At 36.7% G+C, this 11018-nt stretch overlaps 1 protein-coding gene across 2 annotated transcripts in view; it reads right to left on the reverse strand.

Moving 5' to 3' along the window:
* LOC122557720 (BTB/POZ domain-containing protein 10) overlaps nt 1-9384 on the reverse strand; it is a 66311-nt gene extending 56927 nt beyond the window's left edge. Inside the window, exons 1-2 of one of the 2 annotated variants that reach the window (XM_043705630.1) lie at nt 9281-9298; nt 4303-4375 (exon numbers count right to left, since the gene is read on the reverse strand). The gene's annotated coding sequence lies outside the window, so the exon portion shown is untranslated. Of the gene's footprint in view, nt 1-4302; nt 4376-9280 lie in introns of both variants that reach the window. The other variant, XM_043705629.1, reaches the window with a different exon arrangement.
* Nucleotides 9385-11018: the final 1634 nt, after the last annotated feature.

Raw genomic sequence — 11018 nt, forward strand, 5'->3', positions numbered from 1 at the left:
CTTTGCCATCAACTACTACTCTCTGTCTTCTTCCATCCAGCCAATTCCTAGTCCAAACCTCCAACTCACCCTCAATGCCATGCCTCCGTATTTTTTGCAGTAGTTTACCATGGGGAACCTTATCAAACGCCTTACTAAAATCCATTTATACCACATCTACCGCTTTCCCCTCATCAACCTCCTTCGTCACCTTTTCAAAGAATTCAATAAGGTTTGTGAGGCACGAGTTGCCCTTCACAAAACCATGCTGACTATCCTTGATCACATTATTCCTATCCAGATGTTCATAAATCCTATCCCTTACAATTCTCTCTAAGACTTTGCCCACAACAGAAGTGAGACTCACCGGCCTATAGTTACTAGGGTTATCCCTACTCCCCTTTTTGAACAAGGGGACCACATTTGCTATCCTCCAGTCTTCTGGGACTACTCCTGTAGACAAAGAGGACATAAAAATCAAGGCCAATGGCTCTGCAATCTCCTCCCTTGCTTCCCAGAGAATCCTAGGATAAATGCCATCAGGCCCAGGGGACTTATCTATTTTCACCTTTTCCAGGATTTCCAACACCTCTTCTCTACATACCTCAAAGCCATCCATTCTACTTATTTGTGATCTAATGTAATTTGCCAGAAAAGAAGACAGAAAACTAATAAGCAGAATCCACTGAAGAATATGGGCAATTCTCTCTGTCATCATGTATGCTTCCCAACACCCCTAAACCTAGGCAATCAAGACCAATCCAGACAAAAATTGAGCTATTCCAGCTCTGAACACTGGCTTATCTAACATATTGCTTTGTAATATTTTGACTCTGCAACATCACTAGTGATACAAAATAGCTTTGTCAGAAGAGATGATACATCTGTGCAATCTCAAATAATTCACCAATACAATTGTGGGACACATACCTGTCCCTCCAAACAACAGCCAAAAACTGAAAATTTCACTATTCTTTCCTTACATCCCTCCATTATTTTCAGTTTCGCAAAATTAGTTAGGATATAGATTAAGGGTGAAACTCTTCAAAAGATGACATGAACTAGGCTACAAATTCTGTAGTTAACAGCTTAAAATCACATTTCAGGATATGATTTGAAGCCATGTCCTTCTGAGATTTTGTCAAAAAACTGTTAATGATCATGAAACACAGGTAATGTCATACTTTTAAGAATGTTTAAATCCAGTAACCAATTAATAAATAGCAGTATTTGACTAAAATAGCATTAAGGTGATTCAAAACATTTAATGATTTTCTTGTTAATATATCTTGAACAAGAGATAGTAACAAGCACTTGAGGGATGGCCTGTTAATTAAGCCTCATTTGTTTCCTGCCTCTTAACTGCTTTCCTCTTCAGTACATGTTCAATTAAAACAGAATAGGTATTGAGGTCAGGAAAATCTCAAAATAATATTTAATTTGAATTGTAAGCTATTGGAAAGATATTGTTTAAGAAAGCAAGATTTGAGATGCATTCATGCCAGCAGCAAAGGGAATGTGTCACTTGAGAATTCAGTCAGTGACGTAAATCGGATAGGCTATAAAAAGATAAAGTTCTCAAAATTGTCAGTCTGCAGCTACAACATATTCATGAGAAAAATGGATTGTTGGAGTGGCCTCAGCCCTTAGGTTGATTACCAAGCTGAAGTTAAAATGGCAAGTTGTCAAAATATAATTAAAAAGTAAGCAAAGTTTGCTTGCTGCAACTCCACAGTCCTGATTAACCGCAGATTTGGTTTGGAATATGGTCACTGGAGATGCACTGAGTCAGTGTGGTTTAGAGGCAGCAGGACAAAACAAAAGGTAAATGCTGAGCAATAGTTCTGCATACATAGAACCTTTGAAATAGAGTGAAGCTCAATGTCCAACTTACTTCTTACATACAAGTTAACACACAGCAAAGGAAACAAAACACTGAGACCAACAATGCCGTTTGGTGTTGACTCATAAGTTAATACACTTCCTAACATAATAGGTACATTTTCTCACCGTTTTTGAGAGCTACAACCAAGGACTTATTTTTCAAAATGACCAGGAATAGTTCAGAAACTAATCTTTTTGGGGTGCCACCATTTCCATTAAAAAAAGTGCCTTCAACCCCTATTCAGTTTCATCATCCTTCCCAACCAACTTCAATTTCTGTTTTCTACCACCCTCATGATCTTCTCTGTTTTGCCAAAAATAAATGACCAGAATGGCCTTTATCTCCGGAATTTAGATGAATAAGACCAGGTCTTAGTAAAATATACTGCAATGCAAGATTTTTAACCTAGTGACATATGAGTTTTGGTCTGTGTACTTGAAGGAGTTTAATGATTAACTTGTCAATATTTCTACAGGCATGATTTTCTAATTAAAGAGTAGGAGTCTGGCAATTTAAGGAACTCATTGTATTTGGAGCATTTATGACCAGATGTAGTAAACATTGAGATGCATTAGGTTGCTTTCAGCTTGGAAGGATCAGAATTTTGGTTTTGTTTTGACAGGAATGAAGGTAGAGGAGCCCACAGTTTGGAAAATTTTTTGGTTCTTGTTTGTAGAAGTTAGACATTCAAAATGGTTTCTCCTGAAGGATATAATTTGGAATTGTTACAAAGTAGCTTATCTTAGTGCAACAGCTTTAGTGTAAAAGTTCCACACTGCAAATGTTTTTATAAACATGGAAGGGGATACTTGAAGCGGAGCCAAACAGAGACGCAACGAGAATTCCTAGAAGCATGGCATTCCAACCAGAACTATCAAAAGACACATCGATTTGCACTCCATTTACCACACTGAGAAAGAGAACAGGAACTGACGTCACCACAGGAAATGACATCACCAACCCAAGGAAAGCTAAACACAACTGGAAAGTGGGTCACTAACATCAGTGTTTCACTGAAGGCCTACTAATATTGTTAGTTAGTATGGTGACAAAACGTCTCAAAATGAACTTTCCAGCTCAGCGAGCTAATACATATACAGAACCTATGATATCTCTCACATAATTATAGGAAATAGTCATATTGAAATCCGCAAGCAAATCAGAGGAACAGAAAATCTGCGGATTTAAGACATACAAGTTTTAAAGAACTTAAAGGCATGACAATGCCAAAGTAATAAAGGAGAAAGCCTGAAATCATAAAATAGTTAACATGCGTGCATTTGAAGAAGATCGAGCACATCAAAGTCCATTGCTGGATTTCAATGCAAGACTGTACAAGTCAGAATGTCCAAGAAATATTCCGCAAAGACAGTATTAGGAAAGGATAAAGGCACTAAAATTATTGCCATAACACAGAGAACTTGTTTCTTGAATTGAACTAAGGAGGGAAAGATGGTTCAAGTGTTATTAATATTTGAAGAAATGTTCATACACTTGAGGTTCTGAATACTGTATCTCCAAAAAACAAGGAATTACCTTATGCATTGAATCAAGAAATAAACCAATAAATATGCTGAGAAACAATGGAAATGATAAGTCACTGATGCTGGCTGATGATACTACTTGTCTTTCAGAGGAGTTAATGATAGAGAAAGTATTAATTGGTGGTACACATGGAAGTTCCAAACCGGTTTCAGTACACAGAGCCAGGTTAAAGTTTGATTTGTTAAATGAAGAAGCTATAATGGGAGTAGTGAAACAACTTCCTATAGAAGAAATTTACTTAATTTTGGGATGGGACTTGAGCAAGTATACTTTAAGTATATTAGCCTTATTAAAGGAAGGTGGGAAAAAAAAGATGAAAGAAACTGAAATGTTAGGAGAAAAACATCTTCAATTGTTTCCTGCCTGTTGTGACTAGATCTCAGTCTCATTGAATTAGACAGCAAGTAAAGGAGTCTATGAAACAGAAAGATAATTTGGAAATTTAAGTAACAAATAAAACACTTCAAAATTTAATTGAAAAACAAAGACGACAAAGAAATGCAACAAAATTTGGAATTGAAAGTTGTCCCAAACAGGTCAAGTATTAATACTTGAGACAAACTATGAGTGAGAAAATAGAGACCACTTCGAATACCAGCTAATAGGAAAGGACAGTGCTCTATTAGTCTCAAATCATTTTACTACCACAACAAAATTCTAAGAGTGGTTCACGAAACTCCAGAGATTTAGATTTCAGGACAAGCCAAGTTAAAGAATTAAAGCATTTTATTGGCCAGGATTACAGAATGACAGTCAAATTTTGCCAGAAATGTCATTTACATGCAAGATAATGGGAAACATCCAACAATCAAATAAATCTGTGTCTTTAATTTTAATACAAGCATTTTAAGAACAACTTAGCAGGGTCTTAATAGATTGTGTAGTACTCCTACCTAAAACCAGGAATGGGAAGCAGAATCTTTTAACGGTCATGGATATTTTCAACAAGACTTCCTGAAGCAGTGCCTTTAGGAGAAATTATGACAAAATGGGAGTGGAAAAGTTAGTTCTTTTGATTTTACAAGATGGATTACCCAAAGAAACACAATCAGATCAAGGTATAATTTTTATGTTACAAACATTCAAAGAAATGATTGATTATTAGTTTAGCAATAAAACAATTTACATCTTTGGCTTCTCACCCACAATCTCAAGATGCGTGGGAAAGTTGGCATCAAACTTTGAAGACCATAATTAGAGCTCATTGCCAAGAATGTTCCAGTGATTTCCATGAAGGAATTCCTTTGTTACTATGTGCCATTAGAGACACTCTTAATGAGGTCTTCTGGATTTTTGTTCTTTTGAACCAATATGGAAATGGGATGAAAGGGCCACTTAAATTGATTGAAGAAAATTTGATAAATCAATTCAGATGTGATATTTCCAGCTTATGTTTTAAATTTGAGAGAAAATGACCAAAACAAAGAGTTGGCTAAAATCATTTGAACATTACTGAACAAACAATTAATACTGGAGTAGATAAAAAAGGCTGAAGCCCAAAATGCTTTTGTTGGAGACAAGGTGGGAACATTTTTCCAAGCTCTGGGGAATACGCAAACGCAAGGTTCAGTGGACCTTATCAAACCAAAAAAAAATTTCTGAAATGGAAATGGTGGAGCATAATCCAGACAGAAGAATCAGAATACTTATAGGTGTGAAAGAAATAAGGGTGAGTAGAGATATCAGAATTTATGGAAAACTAATCAAACGTTAAGTAAAGGATGTGCCCTCCAGGAATCAAATTGGATAATATGGTTGTGCTAAAACAGTTAAATGACATTGTGTTTCCTCTTTGTAAAAACTATCCAAGTAAATTTCTGAAATTATTCAAGAATCATAAATCTATTTGAACGAATAGACCAAGGAAAACTGTTTTGGCTCATGAAGCCATTGTTGGGGGATGCATTACGTATAAAACAACACCCTTACTGACTCAATACAGAGAGATTACCTCAAGTGGGAATAGGATTACCTTTATAATAAACAAAGTCATTGTTGAATCAAGTCATGGCAGTTGGACATCACCTATCGATGGTGCCAAAATTGAATATATTACGATAGTTCTGGACTGCCTGTCATGGAGGCAACATGCTAAAAAGTTGGCTCATCCTGAACCAAATTGTATGACTGCACTAAGCAAATAAGATGTGCATGCTTTATCACAAAATCAAATTGCTAAAAAGGTTACTGACAGGTTTTGTTGACTGATATTTCTATCAGCTTTTGCAAATTAAATGGTCTTTATTAATACAACAACATTCCAAATTATTAACAATTGAAGCCACTGAAGGACTAAGTGATTGTGCTGTTCACCATTATTTGGTTGTTTATAACCAAACCTGGGAAAAACATTAATCATTAGACTAAACTGGTGATCGACTACATAAAGCCAGTTTGGTTGTAAACTTGGCCAAGTAATAGTACCTTACTTGTACCATACTGTAGGACACGAACAAGCATCTACAGAAGTGAAAGCAACCATTTAGGATTTTCCCATGCAGAGGGCAAAAGGTGAAATTTTGCATTATATTGGCACAAATAAATTTTATCACAAGTTTATCCTGAACCTCAACACTGTTGGTGCATGTTTTACAAACCTTTTGGAGAATGAGGAACATTTTAATGCCTGCAGGCAAATCAGAGTATCTCTAAACACTTGATAGCTGTACTGACAATCTCAGCAGTTTTAGCCATGCCAAATGATGAGAAGCCATTTAAACTGGCTGTTGATGCCACAATAATGGCTTGATGGCTGTCTGATTACAAGTCAATGAGATGGACATCAAATGACCTCAGGTATTTTTCAAATAAACTGACTGTATGGTGCAGAAACATTCAACAATTGAGATGGAAACTTTAAACCTTAGATAGACTCTACACCATTGTAACATGCAGATCACCGACAATGTGGAAACTGTTATTTATACGGACCACAACCCTTCAGCTTTCTTGGTAAAATTCTGGGACAGAAGCTTAATTCTCCAAATGTATACTTTGAAAATCATTTGTGTGTCTGGAAAAGAAAACATTTGAGCAAACATTTTAGAAAGAGCACAAATGAAAGGCAGAGTGCTGTGGTGCCCATGGACCTATGCAAAATATAGTTGCTGTGTAACTCATTGCATGTTTACGGTCACAAAAATCATACCAAAGTTTCAACTGTTAAGTGAGCCAGAGAATAGTGTCAAGACCATTTCCATTTTCCTTTGAAGATAGATGATGCAAGGTGTGTGATTTACTTTAATATTATTTGTTTTACAGTTTAGATTTTGGTCTATGTGCATGAGGTGGTTTAATGATTAACTTGTCAGTATTTCTGCAGTCATGACATTCTTTTCCAATCAATAGGAGAGGGGCAAGTGGACAGAGTAAACATTAAGGAACATGAACTTGCCTTCAGTTTAGAAGGACCAGGATTTTTTTTGGATTAGGGAAAAACCACAGTTTGGAAAGCTTGTGGTTTTTATTCAAAAAAGTTAGATGCGTGATATAGTTCCTTCTGAAGAAAGTAGATTGTTTAGAACGGTTGGAAGTAGCTTATCATAGTGTAAGGGTTCAAGTGTGAAAATTCCAAACTGAAAGCATTTGGTTAAAACTTGGAAGGGGGTATTTGAAGCTGAACAAATTTAAGCTCAGTTCTATGACTAATTAAGGAAGAACCTATCATACATTCAGTCTCTGAAAACCAGGAATTAAAAGAAAATTAAAATAATCAAATGGATACGATAGAGAAAAGTGATGTTTCTCAGGTGTTTGAATGGTGTAAAGTAATATTGTTTGGATCGATGAGATTGTATTTTTCAAAAGCTTTTTTAAATTCTTTTTTCTTAATAAACTTGCTTTACTGTTGAAACCAAATTTGTAACATTGCGCACACGTGTTTGTGAAAGACCAGCTTATTAAATAAAGATAAAATACAATCTATTAAGCCAGATTTCAGTTTGAGATCTGACTTACCCAACAATAATGGTGGCACGGATCATAACAACATAAGTTAGTGATTTGGCTTGACAAGGTAGACACAAACATTGAGACTTTCCAGTTAGAGGAAACAAACTAAGAGATGTAGCCTTAGATTAGGCAGTTGGTTATTTAAAACTGAGACTAGGAGAAATTTCTTCACTCAGAGACATGAATCTTTGGATTTCTCTAAGCCAGAGTGTTGAGAATGCTTAAACTTTGCTCATGCTGAGAGATGTTTAGATCCTTAAGAGAATCAAAGGATATAATGATATATCATAGGCTGGGGAAAAAGGATTTGAGATTATAGATCAGTCAAGGTCTCACTAACAGGTTCAAGTTTAATATGGCTTATATTCCTTCGTGCTCTTTTGTCTATTACATTTTTTTAGGCACCTGCATTGAGACTTTACTAATTAGAAATGGAATTCTATTTAGTACTATTTGGAGTAGTGAGGTTAATGTCATGAATGCATTTAGCAATAAGGTAGGAACATACATGAAGAACAAAATAGGACAAACAGGTAGCTAGTTTGTGTACACTAAATACCAGCATTGACCAAATGGGCTGACTGGCCATTTCTGTGCTAGCTTCTGTAGAATTCTCTCAGCCTTTCCAAACCATGGTTCACCTATTGCCTAAACAGTACAGCAATGGCAATTTAGTAAAGCCACAGAGCACCTGCTGTACTGATGTGGGCATGCACTGCCATACAATTAGAACAGAAAAGACCCTTCAAGACCAAAGCTCAAATGAACCATCAGTTTCACTATGGAGATAACATGTCAGCATTTACAAGACACACAAATTGTAACAGGATCACCTTGAAAGATACTCTCAGCTGCAGCATCCCAGAACCCCTGCAAATACCCAGGATTCATGAAGGGAACAAAAGATGAATTTAGTCTTACTTATTTCTTTCTTATAATTTCCGTAATTACAATGGCACCAGCTTATGGCAATTTAAATGCTTTTCACTGTATTTTTCTAAATGCAAGTGACAATAAGGTAATATTTGATTCTCAGAGAAACAATTGAAAAGTTTTAGCACTGAAGGTACACACTTCTTTAAAAAGTAAACAATCTAAGAGAGTGAATCAGCAGAATGAAGATTAATAAAGTGGACAATATAAGTTAAAGCTTTTTTAAACAGCTAGACAGACTTCCAAGCACTACTGACTGCAGAGTCAAGTTGGACATCAAAATGTTACTGGCAAATGAACCATTAACAACTGCTGAGTCAGCTTACATTCAGAGCAGTGAAGTGACAATAAGTCAGCATGGCTGCTCCAAATAAATAACTTCAAAAACCATACCAAGCAAAACAAAATGTTGTGTAAAAAGAGCAAAATATAACTATCCAGCAAATAACTGGTCACCTTCAAGTTTAATTCAAGACGAAAAATTAGCTTCTGCCAAGTTGAACTCCTGTTAATGAAATTTACTAGACTAAAAATGGATAATTTTAGATGCATATATAGATATTCAGACAGACAAATGCAATCTATCACCAAGTGTATGATACGTCAACTAGCATCACTTAAAAAAAAGTCCCCACATGCAGTGTGGATTTGTTCACAAAAATCTGTTCAATTACAGCTTTTTTCTACTAAATCAACTCAGTGAAGCTTAAAAGATTATTAAATGAACTGATGCAGTCCAGCACAATACGACTAGAGGCTCTCAGAGCTAAGATTAAAAATGTAGGTTACGTATTTTTCACTCCGAATACAGAACACCATCTTTCCTTAAATGATTTCAGCTGTCCCTAATTCTATTCCAACAAGTTTGCATTGACTCCTTCTCACAAGCAGCAGTACAGAGAAATCACCTTAAGTTCTACATCAAAATTGAGATTAGTCAAATACAAATATCACAACTCCTTCTGAAGACTGAAATACTGTACATACCCTGATGTTTTATATGCAATGGGTAGAAAGCAGCAAGCCAAAAATTTCTGAATGCAACACCAATGCAAAAACCAGAACAGTCGCACTCGTGGAAAGAATGCAGCATCCTTGGGCATCACTTTTGAATCTCAGCATCTCCAGGACTCTGTTCGTCATTTCACTGTCTTATTTATGAGCTGCGGGAGTCCAGCAGTAAACCACTGCATCGCTTCGCCGTCTTCAGAGTTTTTAAGCTTCTATGCTGTCTGATTGTCAGAGTAACCTCTCAGTTCACACGTTTAAATCACAGCAACAAATTCCAAATCACTTCTGTGGTAGTTGCTGACTGGCAAGAGAGCTGTTGTGCAGGTGCTGACGTCTGAAACCCAACCCCCCATACTGGTCTCCTTTGTCTGCATTTGTGGCTGCAATTATTCCAACTCTAAGCAGGGGAGATGATGGTGCGATTTGACATCAGATGCAGAAAAGATTTTCTCCCCTCCTTTCTCTCTCTTCCCAGTAAGCCACCAGCTGCTTCTGTTACCATCTGTCAAGCTATTCTTCACTGCACTTTAGTCAAGGCGACTAATGCACAATGAAAAATTCAGAACAGGCCCACCAACTGTTCCATCCACCAAGAAAATTGGATGAAGCACAATTTGTCTCCTAGCACCATGAGCAAAGTTTACACTTATAAGCATTGATATATCCTAGGGGGAAAAGAAATTACAAGAAAAATTTAGAAATAAATGATGGAATAAAGAAAAATGAACGGTTATGAAATCTCTGAATTATTGAATCAGACAGTGCAGAAGACGACATCTTGGCACATTGTGCCATGCCGGCTCTTTGAAAGATATTCTAATTATGCCCACTCCCTTGCTACTTCCCTGTAGGCTGGCAAAAAGAATTCTGCACATTATTAATAACGCCCAGTACATTTGTTGCACATTTCAGTATCATAATGGAACCACAACAAATTGCTTTTCCGTTGCCCTCACACATATCATAAAGTTGAGGAAAACGATTCAAATTGAATTAGAGTTGAAATACCTGCTCTATCCTTAGCCAATGCTTGTGGTTGCCAGAACATTTGGAAGATTAAACTAGGAAGTGAGGGAATGGAGAACAGAGATACAGGCAAGGCGGGGTGAGGAGCACCCGAGCAGCAGGAGAATCAACGTTTCGGGCATAAGGTTCTCCTGTTCCTCGGATGTTGCCAGACCTGCTGTGCTTTTCCAGCACCACACTCTCGACTCTCATCTCGAGCATCTGCAGTCCTCGCTTTCTCCTAGTACTTTTTAACAAGTCAGCTTTCTCGGATTACATTGTTTAGAATTTGCAGTAGCAAAGTTAACAACGTAATATCCATATCAGTAATAGCCACCTGAAAACAAGATTTTGAAGAGATCATGTAGAAATTACAGTCTGGGGCAGCCAGGAGTGAATACCTGTGGATCAACTCTTCACCTGAAGCGGTCTCTCCAACAAGTGCAAAAAACCTTCATATTCTGCCAATTGAAATACTTCCCCAGTTGCCTTTCAAATAAAAGTTTAGTCTTAGCCCCACTATCCACTTACAAAAGCATAACAATCAAGCAGTTAAAGAAAATAGAAAGCAAGAAAATCAGGGAGAAGAGAATTCAACACAAATCACACTGTTCATAATTTACAAGTGAGTTTTGTCTCGACTACTGTTATCAACCCACACCTGGTCAGCCAAATACTCCATCTTCCATATTATATTGAAGGAGAGACT

The sequence above is a fragment of the Chiloscyllium plagiosum genome, chromosome 16 (genome assembly GCF_004010195.1).
Source record: "Chiloscyllium plagiosum isolate BGI_BamShark_2017 chromosome 16, ASM401019v2, whole genome shotgun sequence".
Lineage (NCBI taxonomy): Eukaryota > Metazoa > Chordata > Chondrichthyes > Orectolobiformes > Hemiscylliidae > Chiloscyllium > Chiloscyllium plagiosum.